A 19,811-nucleotide genomic window follows, 5' to 3' on the forward strand; every position below is an offset into this window, starting at 1 on the left:
TACCCAGACCCAATCCTCATCATTTGACATTTACCCCTAACTAATGCACATAGCCTACACATCACTGAACACTCTTGGTGATTTAGCATGGCCAATTCACCTAACCTGCACATTTTTGGATCATGAGAGGAAACCGGAGCACCTGAGAAAATCTACACAATCACCTGAGGCGGGAATCAAACCTAGGTCCCAGGCACTGTGAGGCACCATGCCGCCCTCTTTTAAATTTCCTCCGCATTCAATGGGTCACGATCATGGTCTTGTTAAGTATGTTTGAGAATAGTGAAGCGAGCACTGGCAGAGTGATTTTGGTACCGTTGCGGGTATAGCTGCCTTCCCAATAGTTGAGTTGTGTTTGATTCCTGCCATCACACTGTTGCACTTTTAAAACGATTGTCAACTGACAACCCCAAAATTAAGTCAATGAGACCCATCTCTTAGATGTCCTCAAAACGTTTACAAATTATATGAGTGTACCAGCTGCTTTGTTTCCAGAACTGGGAAAATTCTAAGTATTCTGAATCAGCATGGATTTCTAAGTGAACTTGAAATATTTTTCTTTGAAAAAACAAGATTGATTGATAGAGGAAGAGTTTGTGACTGAGCTCAAATAGATGAAGAAATAAGGCTGCACATGCTTGTCTGCAAACTTCAGAGCGTTAGACTGAAGATCTAATCTGGTTCAAGCATTGTTTTGGAAAACTTTTATTGAGCTTTACTGAGACAAAGATGAAATGTCATTGGTTTCCCTCTGTGCTGTAATCTGTCCTCAATTTCCTGGCCCTATCTGACAATGTGTTCAAGAAGAGAAAGTGACAAGTTAGATTGATCATGAGGCCAACGTGAGTGGTATTGATAGATTCTCTTTGTGTGATTGGGAAGTTGGAACAAACGTTTCCTCAGGATTCTTAACCAAAAATAGAAATTGGTGGAGAAACTCAGCAGGCCTTGTACCATTTGAGAAGAAAAGGCAGGGTTAACATTTTGAGTTCAGCAACTCCTGTTGGTAACTGAAGAGTTCTGATACTGGTGCTGTCAATCCTGCTCCGTCTTGACACCATTCTTAAAACTTTTCTTTCAGATTTTGCAAATGTGCCATGATAAGGACCTGGTGAAGAGTGTCTGGGTATTGCACAGTGATAATGGGGGTACAGTGGTGGATGTAGCTGCTTTTCAAGTACTGTAGTTGATGTGGATTTGACTCCCAGCCATCACAAGGTTCAATTCTAAATCGATCGACAGAAGATCTCCAAAACGATCCAAGGTAATCAATCGTTCACTTGAACTAAAAATACACAAGTGTTTCATTCTCGTGAAAACAGAGCATAACAATTATAACCTTATTTTTCATAATGATATTCATTTGAGAATTCCAGTGAGGAACCGAGAAATAAATGCTCAGATTCGCTGTATTTCTGAAATTTTACCCTCTGTTACTTTCCATGCCATATTTCAAAATGGATTCCTGCACAGAGATTCCTTTAATACTGTGACAGTGTGAAACTGATCACACTGGGAATCTCCAATCATCGCAGAAACTGCTGCAAACACTTAGTAGGTCTGGCAGCTTCTGGAGAGGAAAGGGGGAGGATTAAAGTCTCAGCTCTATAAAAGGTTAAAATAAACCTGTGGTTACAAATACTCAGAGATTGCATGACTTCTAGTCTTACATGATATTTTATCCCTTTCAAACTCACTTCTGTAAAATATTGCCTAATGACGAATACAATAGCAACTGGATACATCCACAAGTGCCCAAACACTTTATTATATATAATCGGTTGTTTTAGTTCTCAATGTGAATGTGCATCAATCTGAGTGCTCAGTGTGCAGAGTCTGTATGCTCACATGTGCTGCTTCATTGACCCTGACAAACTCAGAGCAGTTCTGCAGGGTGGCTGCAGTTCCCACTTGCGGCCATGTAGTGGTCACTAACCAGTGGAACAGTGAAGTTCCCGGATCAGAGAGATGGATACAACAATCAATATTGCCCTTGTGTTGGACAGTGTGAGAGAGGGAGAAACAATCTGGGAGTGAGGGGATCGGCTATTATTACATTTCCAGGGGTGGAAAAATAATTGGGTAAAACTCTGATAGACAAGACAAAGTCACAGGTAAACAGGTTAGTGAATAAGGCGTTTGTAAATTTGCCTTTATTGGTCAGTGCATTGAGTATAGGAGTTGGGAGATCATATTGCAGCTGTACAAGGCATTGGTTAGGCCACTTTTAGAACTGCATCCAATTCTGGTCTCCCTCCTATAGGAAGGATGTTGCTATGCTTAAAATCTGTGTAGTCCCAGGCAGCACATAATCTAGGTCTGCTCAAATGCTGATAGCATTAAGGTAGACAAGACGTGCTGTTGTTTGCCAAAATATAATTATAGAACTCTTCAACAAAATCCCACTGTAGCTCAGTGTAGCAGCAGCCAGGATCTGTGAGAGGAAGTCATCTGAACAATGTGCCACAAGTGTCAGGGAATATCAAATGAGATGCAGTCGCTGCATTGTGCCAGTCCCAAGAAATTAGCCTGTAACTTTGAACAATAATCAGACAAACATCAGGGAATCGACACATAATATGATTTCCACAACCCAACGGCTATGGCGGGATGATGCTAGGACCCATTCAATAAAACTTCCTTTTTCTTAAGGTCCACATATTTTACTGAGGTCAGTTTCTTTCAGTCACGTGGTTAAACTGTTTTCTGAAAATGGACAGCATCCATTTGCAATAGTAACAGAAGTTGCAGCACAGTGCCATTCTCACCTCTAATCTGTACGCTATCTTGTAACAATTAAGTGATAAACTAAATGAGTTCATGTCAGAATCAGATGTGCCACAATCCTGATATATTGGTTGGGGTAGGATGGTAGTAAATATACTCCAGAGCTCCCGTGACACCTTCTTGCTCCTCTTACATCATCAATATATTCCCCTCACAAGTCACACTTCTATGCTTCGTGTAATCCGAAATTATTCAAGTTGTGTATTCCATGTGCATATGCACACCATCAACTTTGTTGTCATAAAACATAGTTCCATCACTGACCTGGGAGACTGTAAGATGAATCTCTGTCCATTCCTAAGCGTAAGAAAAGTATTGATTAACTCTACCCCTGCACCGAATTCATTGTCACATTAACGAAGATATTTTGATTACTTAGGATGGAGCAATAGTGTATTTTATATTTCATGTTGACTCCTGGCCAGTGAAATTGAAGGTATAAAGCACAAGCGTAAGGGTGTCAGGATGAAGCAACACAAAACACTGGTTAGGTCTCTTTGAGACCAGTTGTCTGGTTTCAGTATGGCTGTTTAAGATGCTTCCAACAGGGTTCAGAAAATATCTGGACCAGATTTGACAGATGTTGGTTATCTGCATGGAATGGAGAACCTTAAATGTGTTTTTTTTTCTGAAAATTGAAGTTTGCCTGGAGATTTCAGTGAGATACTCCATAAAATAATGAGCTTGGACAGAGTATGTGGAGTTAAGCTGTTGTAATTAGGGAATTGTGAGGAACAAGCCAACAGTGGTGTGGAATGCCTGACAAAGGATCACAATGCAAATGAGGAAAAATTAGTTGTATCACAATTTGTCAGATACTAACATTTGCTCCGACTTTTTTTTAGCATAGTCAGGTTAACTCAGGGAAATAAAGTGGGAAATTATCAGCAATTTGAGCAAATTAATCCCCATTTTAGTGAAACTAGGTGTTGAAATTAGCCAGGTTATCATTGCAGACAGCCCTCACAAACACAATGGGTGCATTATTTTGTTATGTACAGGAACAATTTTAGCATTCTATGATTCTAAATTATGATGGATTGTTTCAAATCACCATTTCCCCTTCACCTGCTGTAACAGGTTGCAATTTCTCTGTTCCTGGAAACAAAGGTGAAACTGAGTAATTTAAAAATACCATATCATGACCAATTCCTCCATCAGGCAAGTTTTTTGTAGCCAGTTTGACAACAATGCCAGCTGCCAATTACACAGAGACAGTGTTCTATTGGACAGGTTTAACACAAAGTCAGGGCGAATTCATGGTGATCTGTTGATGTGAATAGATCAAATAGCATATTGTGACATATTGTGTACAGTAGTTTGAGAGGAGCTATTCCAGCAAAATGATAGCCATACTCCATTGACAGTGTCTCGATCTTGAAAGTCTACAATTAAGTGTGAATCTGAGCCAGTAAAAGCCATGTTCCAATTTATCTACCCGTCTGAATCATGTTAATTATTTCATTGTTGTGCAGGGCACCAAGTGCCCCTCCTTCTTGTTACATTGACGATGTGTTTCAATGCTATCCACCACTCCCTGTGCCGTGGCAGGTTCTCTGGTTTCTTGGCTTCTGGTTTGTGATATGAAGGCTCCATCAGTGATCCCAGTATGGCATGACCTTCCAAACATTTCTAAGCTAATACTGATGTCAGTAACTAAATATGATTTGGGGGCCCTGAAGTACTTGGGGATATGATGCATCTATTGCATCACGTCTAGATCGGACCATCAATCTTTACAAAGTATGCATGAATATTGTACAGGTGCTACACATATTTAAAAGGATGATTCGAGGAACAGGGCTATTAGCTCTGGTGATAGCTTTGGGAAGCTTGGCATTTCTATTTAGGTTGAAAGTGATTTTTTTTAATAGGCATCCTCAAAACTGTGGGTAATCTGGCCAGAGAAAATGGAATTAAAACTATCCCACTCTCAGAGAGCTGGAAAACAAACGGACACTCAGGTTATTGTCAAAAGAACAACTGGAAGAATGAGATGATTTTTAAATTAAAAACACAGATACTTTGCGAGGAGATAAAATGAACCATCTGAGTCTGGCTTGGCAACATGTGATGCCAGAATGCAATTGAATCAATAACTGACAAAAGCAAATTATTGCCAAGACAGGAGAGTGAACATGAGGTGACCAGAATTTCTCCTGCAGAGAGAGGGGATGGACATGGTACAATGAAAGGTCAACTGCATTGCTGCAAGTAATCCAGGATAATGTAAATTATTTGAGACATAGGCCTGTGGTAGGGAGGGTTTGCTACTGTTAGATTCTTATAATAAATAGTGACTACTGACATCACCGAAGCAATGTGAGGTACATTCCCTCAACACCACCTTGCTAAACAAAACTCAAGCACTAATTATAAAGCAAATTTAGATTTTAATGATGCATTAAGAAACAGAAAAACATAGTTGATGCAGCAAACAAAATAAACATTTATAGACTAGAAAGTAATACAAATATTTATCTTCAGGCAGCATTAATAAAACAACAAACTGCCTCTTTGTTCATAAGTGGTGGGAGTTACTATTTTTCGAATGAGACACGGTCCACATGTCCTCCAAGTTATATGATCCAATAATAATTAACACAGCTTCCAATTCTGATTCTTTCCTCAATGAGTTCAGACGTATCCAGCCAGAGTTCAATTTCAGTGATAAACACCTTCTACCAACTCAGGATTATAAAGTTGTTGTCATTATAGTTGCAGCATCAATTTTCCCGCGGATATCACCCAGAACATAAATGATCATAGAATGGAATACCTACTATGTAGAAACAGGCTGTTCAGCCCAACAAGTCCACACTCAGACCCATTCCCCCTACACATCCCTGAACACTATGGGCAATTTAGCATGGCCAATTCACCTAGCCTGCACATCTTTGGACAGTGGGAGGAAACCAGAGCACCCAGAGAAAATCCACACAGACATGGGGAAAAACATGCCAACTCTACACAGACAGTCACCTAAGATGACTATGTGCTATGAGGCAGTAGTGCTAACCACTAAGCCATTGTGCCGCCCCAACCACTGAGCCACCATGACACCCTGGAAAAGACCAGACAATGCAATACCTCAGAGTTTAGTGCATGCATATCACATGCAACAAGAAAGGATTACCACTCAATGCTGAAAATGTATCTACCAATTCAATTAGCCAGGAAAGTTTCTGACATTATCCTTGCCATCATAATAATTTATTGTATCTCTTGCTCCCGATGCGGACTCCTCTACATTGGGGAGACTGGACGCCTCCTAGTAGAGCGCTTTAGGGAACATCTCTGGGACACCCACCAATCAACCACACCGCTCTGTGGCCCAACATTTCAACTCCCCCTCCCACTCTGCCGAAGACATGGAGGTCCTGGGCCTCCTTCACCGCCGTTCCCTCACCACCTGATGCCTGGCGGAAGAATGCCTCATCTTCCGTCTTGGAACACTTCAACCTAAAGGCATCAATGTGGACTTCAACAGTTTCCTCATTTCCCCTTCCTCCACCTCACCCCAGTTTCAAACTTCCAGCTCAGCACTATCCCCATGACTTGTCCTATCTGCCTATCTTCTTTTCCACCTATCCACTCCACCTTCCTCCCTGACCTATCACCTTCATCCCACCCCCCCATCCATCCATTGTACTGTTTGCTACCTTCCCACACCCTCCTCCCTGACCTATCACCCTCATCCCCTCCCCCACTCACCTATTGTACTCTATCCTACTTTCTCCCCATCCCCACCCTCCCCTCATTTAACTCTCCACTCTTCAGGCACTCTGCCTGTATTCCTGATGAAGGGCTTTTGCCCGAAATGTCGATTTTACTGCTCCTCGGATGCTGCCTGAACTGCTGTGCTTTTCCAGCACCACTAATCCAGAATCTGGTTTCCAGCATCTGTAGTCATTGTTTTTACCTAGTGGATCTCGTAAATCCAGCGAATATTTATTTTTATGTAGTTGAATTGATAGCAGCACATTTACTCCTTCTTAATTTAGGTAACGTGACAATAAAAGGGTTTAGAACTTGTTAATCTCCTTTATACAGTGTGGTTTTCAGGTTCTGTTTGCTATGACTATTGATTGTTAAGTATCCCATTGTCAGCGTGGGTAACTATTGAGGTACACATGTTGACCCCTTTCCAATTTAGGGAAGGATGAAGATGTGAGGAATTATTTTCTTCTTATTGAATCATACAGCACAGAAACGACCCATTTTCCCAACTTGTCCATGCCGATCTGATATCTTAAGTTAGTCTCGTCCCATTTCCCAGCATTTGGCCTGTATCCCTCTAAACCCTTCCTATTTATATACTTATGCCTATGAAATGTTCTAATTTTACCCACCTCCAGCACTTCCTCTGGCAGCTCGCTCCATACATGTCTTGACTTAAAGTTGCAATCCGCAGTTGTAATCTGTTGTTTGCTGATGGAGTATGTTCCTATTAATAGAGACATATGCCATGGTCAAGCATACAGTTTTGAATTTCAAAATGCAGGATCTAATCAGTTAAGAATTAATGGTCTGTTCTCTCTAACTTCTTAAACATTGGATTTTTCATGATCGGCTTCATTCAGCTTCCCCTGTCCCACAATGCAAGTTGTTTGTTTCTGAATGAGTCCAGAGCTATACACTGAAGTCTATTTTCCTTTCCGACAGTCTATTTTCCTTTCCACTCATCTCTAAAATATATAATAGACCAGAGCATTCCTTATACCCATAGTGGATATGACCCACTCAGCAACAAATCATTTTCTGTCTAATGTCTCTTGATGATTTCCCACAGCTTCCCTCTGAAGGTGCAGGTTTGATATTATTCATTAGACTCTACTTGTCCACTATTCTGATTGGAATTCCTCTCCCGGCCCATTGGCAATCACTTGTCCCGGATGTTCCTGTTTCAACTCTGATTCTGGAATGTTTTACAGCTGTTTTAACCCTTTATCCATTTGTTGCTGTCAGCCGGATAAACTGGAGATTGCTTTGTTTTTCTCTCTTTACCAAAACATACTGCATAGCTTCGCGTGACCAATCCCAGGCTGTTTCATTACTTTCTTCCATGTTGATGGCATTCTTGGACTTATTTTTATGTAATGAAGGTGTGTAAATGGCTAATATTTCAATGGCAAGAGTATAGTGCTGGTAAAGCACAGAAGATCAGGCAGCATCTGAGGAGTAGGTGAATCAGTATATCAGGAATGAAGCTTCTGGGCTGGGGGACCGAGAGATAAATGGGAGTGGGGGGGCGCTGGGGGGAAGATCGCTGGGAATACGATAGGTTGATGAAGGTGAGGAGCAGGTGATAGGTCGGAGAGGAGGGTGGAGCAGATAGATGGGAATGAAGATGGATAGGTCAAGAGGGTGGTGCCGAGTTGGAGACTTGGGATTGGGATAAGATGGATGGAGGGGAAGTGGGAAAACTGATGAAATCCACATTAATCCCTTGGGTTCCAAGGCAGAAGACGAGGCAGTCTTCCTTCAGGCACCGGCTGGTTAGGGTTTGGCAATGGAGGGGGCCCAGGACTTGCATGTCCTTGGTGGAGTGGGCGGGGGAGTTGAAATGTGCAGTCATGGACAGTAGGGTTGGTTGGTGCGGGTGTCTCAGAGATGTTCTCTGAAATGATCTGTAAGTTGATGACCTGTCTCCCCGATGTAGAGGGGACAACACCATGTGCAACGGATGTATTAGATGCCATTTGTGGAGGTACAGTAAATTTCTGTTAGATGTGGAAGGATTCTTTGGAGCTTTGGATGGAGGTGAGGGTGGAGTGAGTATGGGACAGGTTTTGCACTTGCTGTGGTGGCAGGAGAAGGTGCGGGGAGTGGGTTGAGGGATGGTGGGGGTGGCGTTGATCTGACAAGTATGCTGCCTGACCTGCCGTGCTTTTCCATCACCACATTCTCGACTCTGATCTCCAGCATCTGCAGTTCTCAGTTTCTCCTAACTGACATCTCAGTGGGGAAGCATTTTGCAGACAATGATCAGAACTCAAGATTAATACGGAAAAAGACGAGGACAAGAAATCAAACTTCAAAACTGGGGCAAGGTCAAATTTTAATAAGATTGGATGTGATGGACAGAGAGTAGACACTTTTAGGGAAATCCATGTCAGAGCAGTGGGATGCATTCAAGAAGGAAATAGGGAGATTACAGGGCCAACATGTCCAATAAAGTTGAACAGTGGTATTCACAAATACTGTGTACCCTGAGGATATACAGGATTAGTTCACTGACAATTCAAAAATTATTAAAGGTCTGAATAATGAAGAGTATAGCCATAGATTATTGAATGGTGCAAATGGACAGGTGAGATGGATTGATCAGTGGAAAATAGAATTTAATACGAGTAAATGTGAGCTGTTGCACTTAGAGTGGACATGCAAGGGAAGGGAAAACCTGATGAATGGTAAGAACCTGAGACACACTGAAAATCAGAGGGAGCTTGCTACACATGAACACTTTAAGGTAGCAGAACAGGTTGATAAAATGGTTAAGAAAATATAAGGAATATTTTCCCTTTAATTGCGTTAAAGAGCAGGAAAAATATGCTGAAACTGTATGAAATATTGGCTAGGCCCCAACTAGAGTACTGTGTGCAGTTCTGGAATCCACATGATACAAGTATTTTGATTGCCCTGGAGGGGGTGCAGAGATTTCCAGGATGATTCCAAGATTATAAAGTTTTAGGTATGAAGAGAGATTGGATGGACGGAGGCTGTTTTCCTTGAAGCAGGGAAGATTCATGGGAGGACATGATTTGGATGTATGAAATCATAAGAAGCACAGACAACATGGAAAGGAAATCCTTTTTCCCCTTTGTGGGTAGGTCAATGACCAGGGCATAGTTACAAAGAGGCAGGAGGTTTCATTTTCCACTAACATTGTGGTGTCAATCTGGAAATTCATGCCTGTCCAGGTTTCTACAGTGTGATGCTGGAAAAGCACAGCTGGTCAGGCAGCATCCGACGAGTAGAGGAGTTGACGTTTCAATCATAAGCTCTTAGCAGGAATGAGGGGGTGGTCCAAGGGAGCTGAGAGATAAATGGGAGGGGTGGGGTTGCAAGGGAATGTAGATGGGAATGCAAAAGGTAGATGAAAGTTGGGGTGATGGTGATAGATCAGAGAGGAGAGTGGAGTGGATAGATAGGAAGGAAGATAGATAGCTAGGATGTTCAAGAGGGTGGTACCGAGTTGGTAGGTTGGATCTGGGATAAGGTGGGAGGAGGGAAAATGGGGAAACTGGTGAAATCCACATCGATCTCATGTGGTTGGAGGGTCTCAAATTGGAAGATGAGGCGTTCTTCCTCCAGGTATCGGGTGGCTACCTCTACAGGTAGTACAGGCAGCTACCCTGATTACAGAACACTTCACGTCTGCAGTTGTAATGCCAGGGTTATGAACCTATGCTGGAAAACTAGATTAGAATTGTTCAGCAATTGTATTTGACCAGCATAGACAGTACAGGCCAAAGTGCTAATCTTTTTCTGTGGTATAGACCTCTTTGCCTCTAATACTTCTCCAACTTCTATATAGCCCATTGTCTTTTCAACCAATATTCCAGCAATGACCTTGACTGTAATTGGCCCAACTGTTGTTGCTTTTCAGGGTATTTTTCATTGTAAAAGCATCTCTGCCGCTTTAGCAATGTTCCCAGTGATGTTTGATATTTCAGCACCCTCCCAACATTACAGCCTGTTCAGCGATACCAAAACCAAACACGTCTTGCCCTCACTAGTCATTTACCTTTCTCTTTTTACCTTTGGTCCGATGCGATTTGATTTATTATTATTGTCACATCTACCTATATACTGTGAAGAAAACTTGTTTTGTTTGTAGTACAGCAGATTTTAACATGCAAAGACACAAAGGTCATTGGGTGATTGAACAGAGTGAGGAATATAAAGTTGCAGCTGCAATGAAGGTGCATAAAAAGCAAGATCAGCATTAGATTTGAAATTTCAGAGGTCCATTCACAAGTCAAATGACAACAGGAAGAAACTATTCTTAAACCTGTTGGTATATTTGTTTACACTTTCATATCTTCTGCCTAACGGAACAGGTAGGAAGAGGATTTAACGGGGTGAGGGGAAGCATGGGAGGGGGAGTCTTTAATGATGTTGGCTACGTGGGCGGCACGGTGGCACAGTGGTTAGCACTGCTGTCTCACAGCGCCAGAGACCCGGTTTCAGTTCCCGACTCAGGCGACTGATTGTGTGGAGTTTGCACATTCTCCCTGTGTCTGCGTGGGTTTCCTCTGGGTGCTCCGGTTTCCTCCCACAGTCCAAAGATGTGCAGGTTAGGTGAATTGGCCATGCTAAATTGCCCGTAGTGTTAGGTAAATGTTAGGAATGGGTGGGTTACGCTTCGGCTGGTCGGTATGGACTTGTTGGGCCGAAGGGCCTGTTTACACACTGTAAGTAAGTAATCTAATCTACCTTTCGGAGGCAACAAGAAGTATAGAGTGAGTGCATGGCAGGAAGGTTAGATTATGTAACGGAGAGTTGTTCACAACTCTCTGTAGTTTCTTACAGTACGGGCCAGAGCAATTGCAGAGCACTTGGTACATTTCTTGGTACTTCTTTTCTTCCCTCTTACTTCTTTTCTTCTCTCCCCACAGGATCACAAAAATGTATCTAGCTGGGACTGAGATGTATATCCACTTCTTTCAATTGAGGTATCTTTCCACAAGAAACCTTCTGTAACATAGAAGTGACAATAGATATCTGGACAGCGTATTTTGCTGAAGGAGCACGGTGGGTCTACCCGAATTTCTGACCAACATTGAGTTTAACTCTACATTCTGCCTTTGTACATGTCACATACATCTTTACATTTTAAACTGAATGATGAACAGCATATTAGTAATTTGCTAAAACTTGCAGCAATCCACATTGCAAGTAATTTATTCAGTGTTAATTCACTGCACTTCTTGGATATTATGTTGATAATTGAGGAGAGGTAATGCAGCTTTGCAGGGGCTGGCAACGGTGCAGTGTGGCAGTTTGTTTGTGTTACTTCTATTTCCATGCATTCACAATACTAATTCAACTAACATTATGTAACCCTTTGTCTCCACCATATTTTCAGAAGATTAGTGTTCACGCTTGACCAGAATTACAATGATCTCACATCCCTCATTTTTCAAGGTGCTTATACATTAAGTATTTGCTTCTGCTTGGGAATCACATTTTAACAACATGTATTATCACTGCCTAGGATCATCATCCCTTTGTAATTGAAATACATCTGCCCTCAAACTGAACATTAAAACAGACTTTCCTCTTCCATCCCCAGTACTCCTTTTCTCTGGCATGACAATTGATTTAAATCTGATCTTTTTTGTTATTTCACAGCTATGATGACTTGTTTTCCTCCGATAAGTTGATGATATAACTCACTGTAGTGAGTTACCTATCTTTTTTGGAAGGTAGGGAATGGCCTATAGGTGACTCCAGATCCACAACAATGTAATTGAATCGTAATTCCTTACTTAGCAATAGGCAATATATGTTGGCCTAGCCAGTGTTGTCAACATTATATTATCCAATTCTGTCGACTGTTCTTGAGCAAATCACAGGCTGGATGCAGTGTAAGTTCACCCTTACAAGTGTTGCATGTTTCTATGGATAGCTTTTGGATTGATGTTCAAGATTCCATTTGCTGCCTGTTTCTATTCAAGCCAGAATCTGGTAAATTGAATTGGCAATTTACTGATTTTCAGTTGTGCTCATATTTTCTTTAACTTCTGGCTGATTTTATCTTGCTGTTTGTAGCTACCAATCAGATTGCTTGGATACATTTTTGGAAATTATGCTCGTTAATATCCAGTCATTTTTCCATTATCTTTCTGACAATAAATTCCATGGAGATTATGATCTTCTCCCAGGGAAGGTGAGATCTTGTTACTTGCGCAACACTCTATCTAGTAGCCATGGCAATAGCAGATCATTGGTCATTTTCACTGAGGTCGTACTGAGGCAATTGGATTTTTATTCTTATCCATTATGTTTATTGAACATCAAGCTATTTGCAGTGTTATCAATGTCCTGATCCATGCATCCATCTACTGTTCTATCTAGTTCACTGTCACATTCACCTTCGCTTTGTCAGCTTTGTTGCTACAAACTGAAAACTAAATATTGTACTAGGAATTCTGTACTGCAATTCTGTCAACAATCGACATTCTGTTTTATTAAAAAATGTTCCTTGGCATTTTAGGTTAGAGCTTAAAAGATAATCAGGAACATACCATTGTACTGCAGGAATAAGCAAAGCTATTTACTGACTCTTGCTGGATTGGATTCCATTCATCTGCTGTGGCTTTAATCCCATTCTTTTTCATTATATTCTAATATTCTGACAATCACGCACATTTTATATACAAGTCAAGTCTGTAAGGGACTTTTAGATTAGATTTCCTACAGTATGGAAACAGGCCCCTCGGCCCAACATGTCCACACCGACACTCCAGAGAGTAACCCTCTCAGATCCATGCCCCAACTCTGTATTTATCCTTCACTAATGCTCCTAACATCATGGGCAATATAAAGTGGCCTATTCACCTAACCTGCACATCTTTGGATGTTGGAGTAAAACAGAGCACCCAGAGAAAACCCACACAGATGCGGGAAGAACGTGCAACTCCACACATTCAGTCGCCCGAGGTGGGAATCAAACCCAAGTCCCTGGTGCTGTGAGGTAGCAGTGCTAACCATTGAGTCACCATGCTGCCATAGTAAGGAAGAGGAGCAGAGTGACCCCAAGATGAAGAGTAGAATTAAGGCAGTGATTTACTCTTCACAATATCTGGAAAGTTCATCCTTCTCTGGCTGTTATATGTTTCATATATTTTTGGTGCCCCAGACTATGAAATCTTTGAACAATTTGAATACATACTGCACAGTGTAAGTTGCTGCACAAATAATCTTATTTACAAGGGGCCTCTGTCCTACATCAGAGCTCAGTTCAAAGTTCAAATGAATGGTGACATACATATTCCAGAATTATTTAACTAATCACTGCATAAATCTGACAAAAGCTCAAAAATCAGTGGGTAGGGGGTAAGAAATGACCATTGAGGACCAAAGGTAACCATTTAGGGCGGCACGGTGGCACAGTGGTTAGCACTGCTGCCTCACAGCGCCAGAGACCTGGGTTCAATTCCCGACTCAGGCGACTGACTGTGTGGAGTTTGCACGTTCTCCCCGTGTCTGCGTGGGTTTTCTCCGGGTGCTCCGGTTTCCTCCCACAGTCCAAAGATGTGCGGGTCAGGTGAATTGGCCATGCCCGTAGTGTTAGGTAAGGGGTAAATATAGGGGTATGGGTGGGTAGCGCTTCCGCGGGTCGGTGTGGACTTGTTGGGCCGAAGGGCCTGTTTTCACACTGTTAGTAATCTAGTCTAATCTAAAAAGTCGGGTAATCTGGGGAGATAATAAACATCATGATTGCTCTCATTTAAAACATGAGTCATAGGAGTCTGCCCAAGGGATTGGGAGGAAAACTGGAGCTGGGTCCATCAACTGACACAGCTTTCAACATTGGGGGTATTCTCATTGCTTGACAACTGTTGACAAACTCCACCACTTCCTGGGAATTGCCTCAGGAAAATCCCAATCACAGATTTGAAACTGAACTTTAGATAACTTCGAACCAGGTCTCAACAAAAAGACAGATTGCTTCCATTTAATTATTGCAACAGCTCATATGTTGTGTAAATCTGCCATCACACTGTTCTCATATCATTACTGGGAATTTCAAATTCAGATGAGGCATGGTTTTAGTGTCAGTAAGCTTTATGTCATCAAAATGATTGCTGTCCATCATGTAACACCTGCCACACGTGGTTTCTAACTAAACTGCATTGCCTCCAGAAACATCTAAATTTCAATGTGGTCTGGTTTTCAAGTCTGTCAATGATTTCACGCAATCTTTCTCTCAAACATCTGCACGCTTACACGACTTCCTATTTTTGTAAAAACCTCCAGGCTGGAAAAATTCCCTATTTCAGTAATCCTTTCCAACCACATCATACTTTCCTGACTATGTCATACTTTGCAATTTACTGAACCCAATTCCCCTATTATACCCATTCAAACAAATCCGGCCTTCATCATCTCTGCAGCCTGCGCCGAATACTACACTCCTCCAGATCTCTGTAACATCTTCCTGCCTCACTGTGTTTATTATTTGTATTACTTGTGTTCCTGCATCTATCCCTTTCTCTGCCCTTCTGCGGTTCTACCCCATCATTATTATTGTAAGCACTTCCATGTTCACAGAACTTCTTTTTCCCTTTGGCCTTCTCCAGATTCACTTCCTCTTATTCCTGCAAATAATTCCAGACTCACAAGCCTCCCAGCCTCTGTGATCTTCTCCAAACTGATTCATGCACAAATGCAGCAATCATATTTGGTCTCGCAATATTGTCTAACCCCATGCCCTTCTGCAATCCTCCTGTGTAAAATTCTGAGTAGTATAGACAAGTACATTGGGCAAAATGTTTCCTCTCAATAAGGGAGTCAGTAACCAATGGGCACAGATTTAAAGTAAGGGGGTTTGAGCAAATTTGTTTTCACCCAGGAATTTGGAATTATCTGGACCTCATTGCCTGAAAAGGTCTGAACAGGTAAGAATTGTCACAGCAGTCAAGAACTATTTAGATGAGCACTTGAAGTACCATAGGCAGCCAGCTAAATGCTGGAAAATAGGATTAGAAAAAAATAATCTTCCTTGACCAGTACAGACACGATGATACACTTGGTTCTCCCTACATGCTTTAAAAATCCCTATCACTCGATGATTTTATAGCCCTCCTGTTATTACGAGAGCCAACATTTTACTATCATTCCTGATTACATGTCGCTCCATGTGCTAGCTTTCTGTGTTTCACCCACATGTTCTCCCAAGTCGCTTTCTCCATTTAAATAATAATCTGTGTTTTTGTTCTCCCCTCCAAGATGAAAAATGTTACATATTCCAACATTGTTAAATTTTTGCCCACAGACTGAAGTTATCAATACCTCTCCATAAACTGTTTGAATCCCTCCTGCAAGCTGCATTCCCACCCACTGTTACGTTGTCTGCAGTTTTGAACACAGAACATTCACTCCTTTGTTCCAAGTCATTAACAGTACGCAGAGCCAATCTTCTTCAATCTCAGGTGACCCTCAGGGTAAACCATCACCAGCTGTCTCCCAATGGTTACACATTTATTATGAGCAACTGTTGTTTTCTTCAATGTTTACCTCTGAAGCGGAACCAGTCTTCATCCTGTCTGCCACTCTGTTTGGAATCTTGCCCTCACTGTGAACCAATTGTTCAATCACTGCCTGACTTGCAGCAAGCAACAAGGGAGGCAAATAGAAAGCTGGCCTCCATTGCAAGAGGATTAGAATTAAGATTTAAGATGCCTCACTGAAGCTCTACAGGGACTTGTGAAACCACTCCTGGAGCAGTGTATGCTGTTTTGGTCTCCCTACCACAAAGAGGACATTTTCACCATTGGCAGAGTTCCTTCGAGACTGTTCCACCACTCGATAAGATCATAACTGATCTGATTATCCTTAAATACATTTCCCTGCCATTTTTCCTTAAGCCTTGATTCCCTTCCTGATTGAACATCTTCCTGTCACAACCTTGAATGTACTTAAGGGCCCAATCTCCACAGCCCTCTGTGGTAAAGAATGCCACAGAGATTCTCCCAAAAGGGGAAACAACCTTTCTGTATCTAGCCTGTCAAGTCCCCTGATAGTCCCCTCATAAACAAGACGGGCAAATAGGCTCAGGGTCCATCGGTGAAGTCCAAATTGTGGTCTATCCCTCAGCCATTGACAAGCTGTATCTGAACTAGGTTTCCAAGTGGACAGAACAATGTTTTTCAGACCTCCTGCTCAGCTGCTCAGGGCTCTGTCCCAGATGCAGACCATCCTTTAGGACTTCATCGTTGTGCTACCGAGAACTGTTCTGCTGGAACTGTATAAAACGTTGTCCTGGTTTCATTATGTGTACTTCTGGAATCTACATGATAGGAGGGACATGACAGCAGTGGATGTGGGCAGAGGGGATTGACCAACATGTTGCCTGAGTTGAAGAGATGCACTTGTGAAGACAGATTGGAGTCTTTTTTTTCCCTCAGAACAGATTAGATTCAGAGGGGACATTAGATTCCCTACTGTGTGGAAGTCCACACAGAGCCTCTGAAGAGTTACCCACCCAGACCCATTTCCCTCTGACTAATGCACTAAACACTATGGGCAATTTAGCATGGCCAATTCACCTAACCTGCATATCTTTGGACTGTGGGAGGAACCCGGAGCATCCCCATGCAGACACAGGGAGAATGTGCAAATTCCACACAAACAGTCACCCAAGAAAGGAATTGAACCTGGGACTCTGATGTTGTGAGGCAGCAGTGCTAACCACTGAGCATGATAGAGATGTATCAATGAGAGGCACAGACAGGGTAGACAGGAAGAAACTACTCCCTTTGATACAGGCAGAAATGGGCAGAGGACATAGATTCACAGCAAGATTTAGAGGGTTGTGGGATTTTTCTTTTAATCTGTCAGAGGCTAGTGGGAATCTGGAACTCACTGTCCGTAAGGGTGGTGGAGGCAGAAAGGTTCATTATATTGAAGAGTATTTAGATGAAAGATATTAGGGATATTAGGGTACAAGTCCATATCTCCCGGAAATTGTCAACGCAAATGGCTAATGTAGTAAAGAGGGCATCAGCCATGCTTGCCTTTATTAGTTAGGTCACTGAGTTGGCAAATTGCAACTGTATGAGAGTGTAGTGACTCCACATTTGAATTACTATGTGTAGTTCCTGTCACCATACTAAGGGAACGCTGTCGAGGTGTCAGAGAGGCTGCAAAAGTAGTTTACCAGAATGTTGCCTGGATTAGAGTGTCTTAGGTATAAGGCAAGGTTAGACAAGCTTGGATTGTTTTCGTCGAACGTTGAATAACTCACCACTAATAGGGCACCATTTTAAAATGATAGGTGAGAGGTTTAGAGTGGATTTAAGGAAGAATTGCTTCAGAGGCTGGGGTGCAATAGAGACTGTAGAGATCTGGAATGCACTGTCAGAGAGGGTAGTTTGAATTTAATTTACTCATGGGTGACTTGGGAGTGTTGCGCTGAGCTGCCTTCTTGAACCACTGCAGTCCACGTGCTGTAGGTAGACACACAATGCCTTAAGAGAGGGAACTCCCTTGCTTTGACCCAGCAACGGTGAAGGAAGGATGGTGTACTTCCAAATCAGGGTGCTGAATGGCTTTGTGGGAAACTTGCAGGAAGTGGTTTCCTACTTAGCCCTTGTCCTTGTCCTTCTCAATGAAAGTGTATTGGCAGATCGTAAATTTCTGCATTGCAATCTTGTAGATATTATGCACTGCTGCTATTGAGTGTCGGTGATGGAGTGAGTGGATGTTTGTGGATGTCAAGTAGTTTGCTTTGTCCTGGATAGTTTCGAGCTTCTTGAGCATTGTTGGAACTGCAGTCACCTTGGCAAATGGAAAATATCTCAACACATTCCTGACTTGTGCCTTGTAGATGGTGGATAAGGTTTGGGGAGTTACTTGTCACAGTTTTCTTAGCCTCTGACCAGCTCTTGCAACCTCTTTGTTTATTGGCGAATCCATTTGAGTTTCTGGTCAATGATAAGCCCAAGGGTGTTGATAGTGGTGGATTCAATGAAGATTGCAGCATAGAGTTTCAAGAAGAGTTGGTTACATTGTCTTTTATGGGAGATGGTCATTGCATGGCAATTCTGTCGAGCATATATCACTGCCCGAGCCTAGATGGTTTTCAGATGTTGTTGCATTTGAACATGAACTATTTCAGTATCTGAGAAGTTGCAAATGGTGCTTAACGTTGTGCAGTCATTGGTGACCACTCCTACCTTTGAACTTACACTGGTCATCAGGCTGATCCCCGGAATGGAGGGAGTGTCTTATGAGGAATGGTTGAGTAGAGTTGGACCTGTACCCATCGGACTTTAGAAAACTATGTTGGCACCTTATTGAATCGTGCAAGATTCTTAGGGGACACGACAGGGTAGATGTGAAAAGGTTGTTTCTACTTGTGGCAGACTCTAGGACCAGATGGGCATCCTTTTAAAATAAGGATGGGATGGGCCAAAGGGCCTGTTCTGTTCCTGTATAACTCCAGGACCCCCTCCATGTGAAATGAATACAGAACAGAAGTGATCATAAATGCAGTGAGTTTTATTCAATTCAATGCAGGAAGATTGGGCGAGTCACTGAAACAATTGAGGTGTGACTGCATTTAGCACAAAGCAGAGCTCTGGTCATTCTTCCCCAGTTGGAACTCACAAGTTCTTGCAACACTTAAAGAAAAAGAAACACTTCCCATAGGTTTCAATCTCATTCTCTGTACATGCTCTTAGTCTGCAGCTCCCATTGTCTTTTCCACAGCTGAATGGCAGACCTGGTTTAAGAGAGAGGAAAGGATCACAGAATGATAGAATGTTGTGGCACAGAAGAGGCCGATTGGCCCATCGTACCTGTATCCAGTTTGATTCCCTTCTCCAATTTCCTACGTTCTCCTCCAGGTTCTTCACGCAGCTTCTATTCCAATAACTATTCAATGTTCCCATTTTTCCTTCATTGATACACATAAATTCACGTTAGAACCTCCCAGTCTGAGCTACATGGAAGGGCAAGACTATGGGACAGTCTCTTTCAACTCCCCCAAACCAATCTCCCATCCACTGTGTAACTTGGAGACTAACATTCTGCACTGCAACAATGAAATCCCTGTTACCCGAATACAGGCAATGGAGGCAGTCCAAAGAAGCTTCACCAGGGCTGATCACAGGAAGGGGGGCGATTGCCATATGAGGAAGGGGTGAATAGGGCTGGTGTTGTAGTCATGGGAATTTCGAAGAATGAGATGATGCCTTATTGAAACATAAAAGATTCTTAAGGGACTTGACAGGGTAGATGTGTCAAGTTTGTTTCCCCTTATGGGAGAGTCATGTAACAGAGGGCAT

Source organism: Hemiscyllium ocellatum, chromosome 44, assembly GCF_020745735.1.
Source record: "Hemiscyllium ocellatum isolate sHemOce1 chromosome 44, sHemOce1.pat.X.cur, whole genome shotgun sequence".
Taxonomy (NCBI): Eukaryota; Metazoa; Chordata; class Chondrichthyes; order Orectolobiformes; family Hemiscylliidae; genus Hemiscyllium; species Hemiscyllium ocellatum.